At 44.0% G+C, this 13,496-nt stretch overlaps 3 non-coding genes across 3 annotated transcripts; all 3 read right to left on the bottom strand.

Annotated features, from left to right (window-relative positions):
* Positions 1–1,079: 1,079 nt before the first annotated feature.
* TRNAE-UUC (transfer RNA glutamic acid (anticodon UUC)) lies at positions 1,080–1,151 on the bottom strand. Its single transcript has one exon. It is a non-coding gene; the product is annotated as a tRNA-Glu (tRNA).
* Positions 1,152–4,041: 2,890 nt separating this feature from the next.
* TRNAE-UUC (transfer RNA glutamic acid (anticodon UUC)) lies at positions 4,042–4,113 on the bottom strand. The gene has a single exon. It is a non-coding gene; the product is annotated as a tRNA-Glu (tRNA).
* Positions 4,114–9,957: 5,844 nt separating this feature from the next.
* On the bottom strand, positions 9,958–10,029 carry TRNAE-UUC (transfer RNA glutamic acid (anticodon UUC)). Its single transcript has one exon. It is a non-coding gene; the product is annotated as a tRNA-Glu (tRNA).
* Positions 10,030–13,496: the final 3,467 nt, after the last annotated feature.

The raw sequence follows: 13,496 nt of genomic DNA, 5'->3' as shown, positions 1-13,496 counted from the left end.
ATGAAAAGAGGAAGAGACGGGTTATGTCAGAGATACAAATGGTGTCCTGCTCAAGACCTGCAATAAATTAAAACAAAAGTATTATTACAAACATTCCAGGTCCTACCGATATTGGAACTCAGATTGCTGGATTCAGAGTCCAGAGTGCTAATCATTACACGGTGGAACCAACGTCCACGATCCTCAACCCTATGAGTCCTGAAGCAGTGTCAGTCGCCACCTACTGTCTATCGCTTGAATTCGTTCACACTGTAAATCAAACATGACAAATCCAACAGCACAACTAAAATGTGTATTTCACAAGTAATAACATAAAAACAGAAATATACTTTTACTGATGCAGAAACAAAGAAAACGTCTCGTCTGATGCTTCAAAGTCTCCATTTAGCATGGCCCCTTAACTAACCACCAAGAGTCTTTGCACGGCTGGGAACCTTTGTAAAAGGGTCCGTGGGTCACTGTGAATGCAGCAGATCTTCCCCCCTGTATTTCTTACAAAGAAGCAGAGTTTTATTCAAGGTACAGGAGGCATCTCTGGTGTCTGATACTACTGGTAGTGTTCAGCCTACCCTCTCTGAGAGAGCAGCAGTGAGGGTACAAAGCACACTGGTTGCAAAATGTGGACACTGCAAACAACAGCTGCAATATCACAGATGATATAAAACACATAAAGTACTCAAGTCTTATACTAGAAACAACACAGCAGGGGAATCATGTCATAAAACAAATGATGAACCCACAGTATGGACGGGGCAGGTAATAAAATGCGAATTTCCCATGGTGGGACCACAGTCAATTGCTGCCTTCTTCTCTGTGCCCCGGTCTCTTTATATAATCTGTACTTTTTGTTGTGCAATAAAATAAAAACAAGGAATAACCCTTCATAGTATTAATGTACAGGTCAAGGGCTGGGGAGAGAGGGCTGTACATTTGGGCGTCGGTGTAAACCTCTGACGGCATTAGATGGAAGCAGAAGACAAAGCAAGTGACATTTATTAAGACTTTAGGTGCATTTAGGTTTATAGAAAAAAACTGAGAAAGATTAAAATGTCTGAGTAGTGAAAAAAAAAAATATGGATTTCCCATACCGGGAGTCGAACCCAGGCCGCCTGGGTGAAAACCAGGAATCCTAACCGCTAGAACACATGGGAACTGTGAAGTTTTTATACAGCTTAGTGTATGTGAGGTGTCTCCCAAGGTCACACTGCATTCCGTACACTGAGAGTTATATTGTTCTTCTCAGTAGTACACAATCAATTGGGGTAACAGACACCTCACTTCTGACAAAAGAGAAGGAATGACCAGAAGTCATCATTTCTGCCACAACCTGTCAGGTCTCATTATTTACAACCTTAGAGCTTCTACACATACACAGAGCCCAGGACACGGAGGACAGCAGCAGTCCCTGCATTCACTATTACTAACCCCTCCCCTTGAGCCAGACAAAGCCACGCCCCTCCCGTAGGACACTCCTGGGTTTCCTCACCAGACTGATGGCCCCACAGACCCCTCTCCAGTTATCTTCCAGCTGCTTCCTTGACGACACTCCCCTGCACCTGTCACAGGCTCCAGGCTGCCCTCCTGGGGCTCGAGTTATACTCCTTCTCTATCTACTAACAGCACCGACTCCAGTCCTGACACTGGATTGGTTCACACAGAGAAGAAACAGCTCAGAAGTAGTCTGGGTTGTTCCCAGGTACCTGCATCTTCACAGAGTGACTGTCAGGGGGCAGCACAGCCAAAGCACTCACAGCCCACAAGGCTACAAATCATCAATTGGATGTCAGCAGCCTTGTCAGAGGCGCAGAGACTAGTAATTCCACAATATTTTGGGACAGCAGAGGAAGAAGCAAGTGCTGAGCTGAAGTGGTCACTGCTGTTTTGTCACAACACCAGACATATGTTCTTAAAAGCATGTAAGCACACATTCTTAAGAATTCTCGGTAGTCTTCTCCCTTTCTGACATTATACCAATTGTATACACCCGAATGGAGAAAAGTTAAAATATAAGGTACTAGGAATATGCGCCAAAGGTAGGCAAATTAAACATTTCAAGTACAAATATTACCATATTTATTGATGTAAAATGTAAACAAGTTAGACTGAAAATATGTGTGTGTGTTTACAAAGGATGTCTAAAGTGTATGCTGTGAGGTCAGGTTGCAGTTCACTACTTGCACTTGTGCCTTTCACAAGTGTGAGTACCCAGTTACACTAATGTCTTCTCTGACTTGTTATTCTGAGAGTCATGTACTAAAGGGGGGCTTCCACCCTAGTTTGAGGGACCAGAGTACGAATGCCGCAGGGCACAGGAAGTACACAGTCCTCATTGATACAACTGTGGCCCAGTAACTTCTGACTGCCCTTTGACCCCACAGACTGGCACATGTATGTCATCAGACTATAGCACCGTGGTACATATGCACACATGTGCATGTACACGTCAGCCAGTTTTTTATTCATTTATGTGCTAATACTGTTCAGCATCAGGATGTGATGTCGAAGGAGACTGTTAGAGAGCGCCGAAGTCTCTGGTATTTCAAGACAAAACTAGAGACCTTTTCACACTCATATACTGCTCCAGGCAGATCTTCCACTGCAAATGCAAGTTATATGAGTCCAGCTGAAAACTGTTTATTTTTGGGTACTTGCTTTAGTCAAAGGTTACCATTTGCAACTCACAAAAAAAAAGCAAAGGGCAATTTCATACATTAACACTTTGGTAAAGTCGTTCATTCACACCGTACATTTCCGTAAGTTTCTCTCTCCTTGTAAGTTATCCGGTGTGAAGGCCAAGTGGAGTCAGGTCCACACTGTGCATCTTACAGTTGTGTAGCCAGAGTAGAGAGGTGTCCACACAGACACAGGACGTAGACAACACCTGTGTGTAGCATCAAGTGTCCCCAGCAACGCCTATAGAATAATGTATAGATGCCCCCAAACCGCAGAAACCACGAGGGGAATGAAAAGAGGAAGAGACGGGTTATGTCAGAGATACAAATGGTTTCCTGCTCAAGACCTGCAATAAATTAAAACAAAAGTATTATTACAAACATTCCAGGTCCTACCGATATTGGAACTCAGATTGCTGGATTCAGAGTCCAGAGTGCTAATCATTACACGATGGAACCAACGTCCACGATCCTCAACCCTAGGAGTCCTGAAGCAGTGTCAGTCGCCACCTACTGTCTATCGCTTGAATTCGTTCACAATGTAAATCAAACATGACAAATCCAACAGCACAACTAAAATGTGTATTTCACAAGTAATAACATAAAAACAGAAATATACTTTTGCTGATGCAGAAACAAAGAAAACGTCTCGTCTGATGCTTCGAAATCTCCATTTAGCATGGCCCCTTAACTAACCACCAAGAGTCTTTGCACGCCTGGGAACCTTTGTAAAAGGGTCAGTGGGTCACTGTGAATGCAGCAGATCTTCACCCCTGTATTTCTTACAAAGAAGCAGAGTTTTATTCCAGGTACAGGAGGCATCTCTGGTGTCTGATACTACCGGTAGTGTTCAGCCTACCCTCTCTGAGAGAGCAGCAGTGAGGGTACAAAGCACACTGGTTGCAAAATGTGGACACTGCAAACAACAGCTGCAATATCACAGATGATATAAAACACATAAAGTACTCAAGTCTTATACTAGAAACAACAATGCAGGGGAATCATGTCATAAAACAAATGATGAACCCACAGTATGGACGGGGCAGGTAATAAAATGCGAATTTCCCATGGTGGGACCACAGTCAATTGCTGCCTTCTTCTCTGTGCCCCGGTCTCTTTATATAATCTGTACTTTTTGTTGTGCAATAAAAGAAAAACAAGGAATAACCCTTCATAGTATTAATGTACAGGTCAAGGGCTGGGGAGAGAGGGCTGTAGATTTGGGGGTCGGTGTAAACCTCTGACGGCATAAGATGGAAGCAGAAGACAAAGCAAGTGATATTTATAAAGACTTTAGGTGCATTTAGGTTTATAGAAAAAAACTGAGAAAGATTAAAATGTCTGAGTAGTGAAAAAAAAAAATATGCATTTCCCATACCAGGAGTCGAACCCGGGCCACCTGGGTGAAAACCAGGAATCCTAACCGCTAGACCATATGGGAACTGTGAACTTTTTATACAGCTTAGTGTATGTGAGGTGTCTCCCAAGGTCACACTGCATTCCGTACACTGAGAGTTATATTGTTCTTCTCAGTAGTACACAATCAATTGGGGTAACAGACACCTCACTTCTGACAAAAGAGAAGGAATGACCAGAAGTCATAATTTCTGCCACAACCTGTCAGGTCTCATTATTTACAACCTTAGAGCTTCTACACATACACAGAGGCCAGGACACGGAGGACAGCAGCAGTCCCTGCATTCACTATTACTAACCCCTCCCCTTGAGCCAGACAAAGCCATGCCCCTCCCGTAGGACACTCCTGGGTTTCCTCACCAGACTGATGGCCCCACAGACCCCTCTCCAGTTATCTTCCAGCTGCTTCCTTGACGACACTCCCCTGCACCTGTCACAGGCTCCAGGCTGCCCTCCTGGGGCTCGAGTTATACTCCTTCTCTATCTACTAACAGCACCGACTCCAGTCCTGACACTGGATTGGTTCACACAGAGAAGAAACAGCTCAGAAGCAGTCTGGGTTGTTCCCAGGTACCTGCATCTTCACAGAGTGACTGCCAGGGGGCAGCACAGCCAAGGCACTCACAGCCCACAAGGCTACAAATCATCAATTGGATGTCAGCAGCCTTGTCAGAGGCGCAGAGACTAGTAATTCCACAATATTTTGGGACAGCAGAGGAAGAAGCAAGTGCTGAGCTGAAGTGGTCACTGCTGTTTTGTCACAACACCAGACATATGTTCTTAAAAGCATGTAAGCACACATTCTTAGGAATTCTCGGTCGTCTTCTCCCTTTCTGACATTATACCAATTGTATACACCCGAATGGAGAAAAGTTAAAATATAAGGTACTAGGAATATGCGCCAAAGGTAGGCAAATTAAACATTTCAAGTACAAATATTACCATATTTATTGATGTAAAATGTAAACAAGTTAGACTGAAAATATGTGTGTGTGTTTACAAAGGATGTCTAAAGTGTATGCTGTGAGGTCAGGTTGCAGTTCACTACTTGCACTTGTGCCTTTCACAAGTGTGAGTACCCAGTTACACTAATGTCTGCTCTGACTTGTTATTCTGAGAGTCATGTGCTAAAGGGGGGCTTCCACCCTAGTTTGAGGGACCAGAGTATGAATGCCCCAGTGCACAGGAAGTACACAGTCCTCATTGATACAACTGTGGCCCAGTAACTTCTGACTGCCCTTTGACCCCACAGACTGGCACATATATGTCATCAGACTATAGCACCGTGGTACATATGCACACATGTGCATGTACACGTCAGCCAGTTTTTTATTCATTTATGTGCTAATACTGTTCAGCATCAGGATGTGATGTCGAAGGAGACTGGTGGAGAACGCCGAAGTCTCTGGTATTTCAAGACAAAACTAGAGACCTTTTCACACTCATATACTGCTCCAGGCAGATCTTCCACTGCAAATGCAAGTTATATGAGTCCAGCTGAAAACTGTTTATTTTTGGGTACTTGCTTTAGTCGAAGGTTACCATTTGCAACTCACAAAAAAAAAGCAAAGGGCAATTTCATACATTAACACTTTGGTAAAGTCGTTCTTTCACACCGTACATTTCCGTAAGTTTCTCTCTCCTTGTAAGTTATCCGGTGTGAAGGCCAAGTGGAGTCAGGTCCACACTGTGCATCTTACAGTTGTGTAGCCAGAGTAGAGAGGTGTCCACACAGACACAGGACGTAGACAACACCTGTGTGTAGCATCAAGTGTCCCCAGCAACGCCTATAGAATAATGTATAGATGCCCCCAAACCGCAGAAACCACGAGGGGAATGAAAAGAGGAAGAGACGGGTTATGTCAGAGATACAAATGGTTTCCTGCTCAAGACCTGCAATAAATTAAAACAAAAGTATTATTACAAACATTCCACGTCCTACCGATATTGGAACTCAGATTGCTGGATTCAGAGTCCAGAGTGCTAATCATTACACGATGGAACCAACGTCCACGATCCTCAACCCTAGGAGTCCTGAAGCAGTGTCAGTCGCCACCTACTGTCTATCGCTTGAATTCGTTCACACTGTAAATCAAACATGACAAATCCAACAGCACAACTAAAATGTGTATTTCACAAGTAATAACATAAAAACAGAAATATACTTTTGCTGATGCAGAAACAAAGAAAACGTCTCGTCTGATGCTTCGAAATCTCCATTTAGCATGGCCCCTTAACTAACCACCAAGAGTCTTTGCACGGCTGGGAACCTTTGTAAAAGGGTCAGTGGGTCACTGTGAATGCAGCAGATCTTCACCCCTGTATTTCTTACAAAGAAGCAGAGTTTTATTCCAGGTACAGGAGGCATCTCTGGTGTCTGATACTACCGGTAGTGTTCAGCCTACCCTCTCTGAGAGAGCAGCAGTGAGGGTACAAAGCACACTGGTTGCAAAATGTGGACACTGCAAACAACAGCTGCAATATCACAGATGATATAAAACACATAAAGTACTCAAGTCTTATACTAGAAACAACACAGCAGGGGAATCATGTCATAAAACAAATGATGAACCCACAGTATGGACGGGGCAGGTAATAAAATGCGAATTTCCCATGGTGGGACCACAGTCAATTGCTGCCTTCTTCTCTGTGCCCCGGTCTCTTTATATAATCTGTACTTTTTGTTGTGCAATAAAAGAAAAACAAGGAATAACCCTTCATAGTATTAATGTACAGGTCAAGGGCTGGGGAGAGAGGGCTGTAGATTTGGGGGTCGGTGTAAACCTCTGACGGCATTAGATGGAAGCAGAAGACAAAGCAAGTGACATTTATTAAGACTTTAGGTGCATTTAGGTTTATAAAAAAAAACTGAGAAAGATTAAAATGTCTGAGTAGTGAAAAAAAAAATATGGATTTTCCATACCAGGAGTCGAACTCGGGCCGCCTGGGTGAAAACCAGGAATCCTAACCGCTAGACCATATGCGAACTGTGAACTTTTTATACAGCTTAGTGTATGTGAGGTGTCTCCCAAGGTCACACTGCATTCCGTACACTGAGAGTTATATTGTTCTTCTCAGTAGTACACAATCAATTGGGGTAACAGACACCTCACTTCTGACAAAAGAGAAGGAATGACCAGAAGTCATCATTTCTGCCACAACCTGTCAGGTCTCATTATTTACAACCTTAGAGCTTCTACACATACACAGAGCCCAGGACACGGAGGACAGCAGCAGTCCCTGCATTCACTTTTACTAACCCCTCCCCTTGAGCCAGACAAAGCCACGCCCCTCCCGTAGGACACTCCTGGGTTTCCTCACCAGACTGATGGCCCCACAGAACCCTCTCCAGTTATCTTCCAGCTGCTTCCTTGACGACACTCCCCTGCACCTGTCACAGGCTCCAGGCTGCCCTCCTGGGGCTCGAGTTATACTCCTTCTCTATCTACTAACAGCACCGACTCCAGTCCTGACACTGGATTGGTTCACACAGAGAAGAAACAGCTCAGAAGTAGTCTGGGTTGTTCCCAGGTACCTGCATCTTCACAGAGTGACTGCCAGGGGGCAGCACAGCCAAAGCACTCACAGCCCACAAGGCTACAAATCATCAATTGGATGTCAGCAGCCTTGTCAGAGGCGCAGAGACTAGTAATTCCACAATATTTTGGGACAGCAGAGGAAGAAGCAAGTGCTGAGCTGAAGTGGTCACTGCTGTTTTGTCACAACACCAGACATATGTTCTTAAAAGCATGTAAGCACACATTCTTAAGAATTCTCGGTAGTCTTCTCCCTTTCTGACATTATACCAATTGTATACACCCGAATGGAGAAAAGTTAAAATATAAGGTACTAGGAATATGCGCCAAAGGTAGGCAAATTAAACATTTCAAGTACAAATATTACCATATTTATTGATGTAAACAAGTTAGACTGAAAATATGTGTGTGTGTTTACAAAGCATGTCTAAAGTGTATGCTGTGAGGTCAGGTTGCAGTTCACTACTTGCACTTGTGCCTTTCACAAGCGTGAGTACCCAGTTACACTAATGTCTGCTCTGACTTGTTATTCTGAGAGTCATGTGCTAAAGGGGGGCTTCCACCCTAGTTTGAGGGACCAGAGTACGAATGCCCCAGGGCACAGGAAGTACACAGTCCTCATTGATACAACTGTGGCCCAGTAACTTCTGACTGCCCTTTGACCCCACAGACTGGCACATGTATGTCATCAGACTATAGCACCGTGGTACATATGCACACATGTGCATGTACACGTCAGCCAGTTTTTTATTCATTTATGTGCTAATACTGTTCAGCATCAGGATGTGATGTCGAAGGAGACTGTTAGAGAGCGCCGAAGTCTCTGGTATTTCAAGACAAAACTAGAGACCTTTTCACACTCATATACTGCTCCAGGCAGATCTTCCACTGCAAATGCAAGTTATATGAGTCCAGCTGAAAACTGTTTATTTTTGGGTACTTGCTTTAGTCAAAGGTTACCATTTGCAACTCACAAAAAAAAAGCAAAGGGCAATTTCATACATTAACACTTTGGTAAAGTCGTTCTTTCACACCGTACATTTCCGTAAGTTTCTCTCTCCTTGTAAGTTATCCGGTGTGAAGGCCAAGTGGAGTCAGGTCCACACTGTGCATCTTACAGTTATGTAGCCAGAGTAGAGAGGTGTCCACACAGACACAGGACGTAGACAACACCTGTGTGTAGCATCAAGTGTCCCCAGCAACACCTATAGAATAATGTATAGATGCCCCCAAACCGCAGAAACCACCAGGGGAATGAAAAGAGGAAGAGACGGGTTATGTCAGAGATACAAATGGTTTCCTGCTCAAGACCTGCAATAAATTAAAACAAAAGTATTATTACAAACATTCCAGGTCCTACCGATATTGGAACTCAGATTGCTGGATTCAGAGTCCAGAGTGCTAATCATTACACGATGGAACCAACGTCCACGATCCTCAACCCTAGGAGTCCTGAAGCAATGTCAGTCGCCACCTACTGTCTATCGCTTGAATTCATTCACACTGTAAATCAAACATGACAAATCCAACAGCACAACTAAAATGTGTATTTCACAAGTAATAACATAAAAACAGAAATATACTTTTGCTGATGCAGAAACAAAGAAAACGTCTTGTCTGATGCTTCGAAATCTCCATTTAGCATGGCCCCTTAACTAACCACCAAGAGTCTTTGCACGGCTGGGAACCTTTGTAAAAGGGTCAGTGGGTCACTGTGAATGCAGCAGATCTTCACCCCTGTATTTCTTACAAAGAAGCAGAGTTTTATTCCAGGTACAGGAGGCATCTCTGGTGTCTGATTCTACCGGTAGTGTTCAGCCTACCCTCTCTGAGAGAGCAGCAGTGAGGGTACAAAGCACACTGGTTGCAAAATGTGGACACCTCAAACAACAGCTGCAATATCACAGATGATATAAAACACATAAAGTACTCAAGTCTTATACTAGAAACAACACAGCAGGGGAATCATGTCATAAAACAAATGATGAACCCACAGTATGGACGGGGCAGGTAATAAAATGCGAATTTCCCATGGTGGGACCACAGTCAATTGCTGCCTTCTTCTCTGTGCCCCGGTCTCTTTATATAATCTGTACTTTTTGTTGTGCAATAAAAGAAAAACAAGGAATAACCCTTCATAGTATTAATGTACAGGTCAAGGGCTGGGGAGAGAGGGCTGTAGATTTGGGGGTCGGTGTAAACCTCTGACGGCATTAGATGGAAGCAGAAGACAAAGCAAGTGACATTTATTAAGACTTTAGGTGCATTTAGGTTTATAGAAAAAAACTGAGAAAGATTAAAATGTCTGAGTAGTGAAAAAAAAAAATATGGATTTCCCATACCGGGAGTCGAACCCGGGCCGCCTGGGTGAAAACCAGGAATCCTAACCGCTAGACCACATGGGAACTGTGAACTTTTTATACAGCTTAGTGTATGTGAGGTGTCTCCCAAGGTCACACTGCATTCCGTACACTGAGAGTTATATTGTTCTTCTCAGTAGTACACAATCAATTGGGGTAACAGACACCTCACTTCTGACAAAAGAGAAGGAATGACCAGAAGTCATAATTTATGCCACAACCTGTCAGGTCTCATTATTTACAACCTTAGAGCTTCTATACATACACAGAGCCCAGGACACGGAGGACAGCAGCAGTCCCTGCATTCACTATTACTAACCCCTCCCCTTGAGCCAGACAAAGCCACGCCCCTCCCGTAGGACACTCCTGGGTTTCCTCACCAGACTGATGGCCCCACAGACCCCTCTCCAGTTATCTTCCAGCTGCTTCCTTGACGACACTCCCCTGCACCTGTCACAGGCTCCAGGCTGCCCTCCTGGGGCTCGAGTTATACTCCTTCTCTATCTACTAACAGCACCGACTCCAGTCCTGACACTGGATTGGTTCACACAGAGAAGAAACAGCTCAGAAGCAGTCTGGGTTGTTCCCAGGTACCTGCATCTTCACAGAGTGACTGCCAGGGGGCAGCACAGCCAAAGCACTCACAGCCCACAAGGCTACAAATCATCAATTGGATGTCAGCAGCCTTGTCAGAGGCGCAGAGCCTAGTAATTCCACAATATTTTGGGACAGCAGAGGAAGAAGCAAGTGCTGAGCTGAAGTGGTCACTGCTGTTTTGTCACAACACCAGACATATGTTCTTAAAAGCATGTAAGCACACATTCTTAGGAATTCTCGGTCGTCTTCTCCCTTTCTGACATTATACCAATTGTATACACCCGAATGGAGAAAAGTTAAAATATAAGGTACTAGGAATATGCGCCAAAGGTAGGCAAATTAAACATTTCAAGTACAAATATTACCATATTTATTGATGTAAAATGTAAACAAGTTAGACTGAAAATATGTGTGTGTGATTACAAAGGATGTCTAAAGTGTATGCTGTGAGGTCAGGTTGCAGTTCACTACTTTCACTTGTGCCTTTCACAAATGTGAGTACCCAGTTACACTAATGTCTGCTCTGACTTGTTATTCTGAGAGTCATGTGCTAAAGGGGGGCTTCCACCCTAGTTTGAGGGACCAGAGTATGAATGCCCCAGGGCACAGGAAGTACACAGTCCTCATTGATACAACTGTGGCCCAGTAACTTCTGACTGCCCTTTGACCCCACAGACTGGCACATATATGTCATCAGACTATAGCACCGTGGTACATATGCACACATGTGCATGTACACGTCAGCCAGTTTTTTATTCATTTATGTGCTAATACTGTTCAGCATCAGGATGTGATGTCGAAGGAGACTGGTGGAGAGCGCCGAAGTCTCTGGTATTTCAAGACAAAACTAGAGACCTTTTCACACTCATATACTGCTCCAGGCAGATCTTCCACTGCAAATGCAAGTTATATGAGTCCAGCTGAAAACTGTTTATTTTTGGGTACTTGCTTTAGTCAAAGGTTACCATTTGCAACTCACAAAAAAAAAGCAAAGGGCAATTTCATACATTAACACTTTGGTAAAGTCGTTCTTTCACACCGTACATTTCCGTAAGTTTCTCTCTCCTTGTAAGTTATCCGGTGTGAAGGCCAAGTGGAGTCAGGTCCACACTGTGCATCTTACAGTTGTGTCGCCAGAGTAGAGAGGTGTCCACACAGACACAGGACGTAGACAACACCTGTGTGTAGCATCAAGTGTCCCCAGCAACGCCTATAGAATAATGTATAGATGCCCCCAAACCGCAGAAACCACGAGGGGAATGAAAAGAGGAAGAGACGGGTTATGTCAGAGATACAAATGGTTTCCTGCTCAAGACCTGCAATAAATTAAAACAAAAGTATTATTACAAACATTCCAGGTCCTACCGATATTGGAACTCAGATTGCTGGATTCAGAGTCCAGAGTGCTAATCATTACACGATGGAACCAACGTCCACGATCCTCAACCCTAGGAGTCCTGAAGCAGTGTCAGTCGCCACCTACTGTCTATCGCTTGAATTCGTTCACACTGTAAATCAAACATGACAAATCCAACAGCACAACTAAAATGTGTATTTCACAAGTAATAACATAAAAACAGAAATATACTTTTGCTGATGCAGAAACAAAGAAAACGTCTCGTCTGATGCTTTGAAATCTCCATTTAGCATGGCCCCTTAACTAACCACCAAGAGTCTTTGCACGGCTGGGAACCTTTGTAAAAGGGTCAGTGGGTCACTGTGAATGCAGCAGATCTTCACCCCTGTATTTCTTACAAAGAAGCAGAGTTTTATTCCAGGTACAGGAGGCATCTCTGGTGTCTGATACTACCGGTAGTGTTCAGCCTACCCTCTCTGAGAGAGCAGCAGTGAGGGTACAAAGCACACTGGTTGCAAAATGTGGACACTGCAAACAACAGCTGCAATATCACAGATGATATAAAACACATAAAGTACTCAAGTCTTATACTAGAAACAACACAGCAGGGGAATCATGTCATAAAACAAATGATGAACCCACAGTATGGACGGGGCAGGTAATAAAATGCGAATTTCCCATGGTGGGACCACAGTCAATTGCTGCCTTCTTCTCTGTGCCCCGGTCTCTTTATATAATCTGTACTTTTTGTTGTGCAATAAAAGAAAAACAAGGAATAACCCTTCATAGTATTAATGTACAGGTCAAGGGCTGGGGAGAGAGGGCTGTAGATTTGGGGGTCGGTGTAAACCTCTGACGGCATTAGATGGAAGCAGAAGACAAAGCAAGTGACATTTATTAAGACTTTAGGTGCATTTAGGTTTATAAAAAAAAACTGAGAAAGATTAAAATGTCTGAGTAGTGAAAAAAAAAATATGGATTTTCCATACCAGGAGTCGAACTCGGGCCGCCTGGGTGAAAACCAGGAATCCTAACCGCTAGACCATATGGGAACTGTGAACTTTTTATACAGCTTAGTGTATGTGAGGTGTCTCCCAAGGTCACACTGCATTCCGTACACTGAGAGTTATATTGTTCTTCTCAGTAGTACACAATCAATTGGGGTAACAGACACCTCACTTCTGACAAAAGAGAAGGAATGACCAGAAGTCATCATTTCTGCCACAACCTGTCAGGTCTCATTATTTACAACCTTAGAGCTTCTACACATACACAGAGCCCAGGACACGGAGGACAGCAGCAGTCCCTGCATTCACTTTTACTAACCCCTCCCCTTGAGCCAGACAAAGCCACGCCCCTCCCGTAGGACACTCCTGGGTTTCCTCACCAGACTGATGGCCCCACAGAACCCTCTCCAGTTATCTTCCAGCTGCTTCCTTGACTACACTCCCCTGCACCTGTCACAGGCTCCAGGCTGCCCTCCTGGGGCTCGAGTTATACTCCTTCTCTATCTACTAACAGCACCGACTCCAGTCCTGACACTGGATTGGTTCACACA

Source organism: Pleurodeles waltl, unplaced genomic scaffold (assembly GCF_031143425.1).
Source record: "Pleurodeles waltl isolate 20211129_DDA unplaced genomic scaffold, aPleWal1.hap1.20221129 scaffold_39, whole genome shotgun sequence".
Taxonomy (NCBI): domain Eukaryota; kingdom Metazoa; phylum Chordata; class Amphibia; order Caudata; family Salamandridae; genus Pleurodeles; species Pleurodeles waltl.
This window is presented reverse-complemented; position numbering and strand designations above follow the sequence as displayed.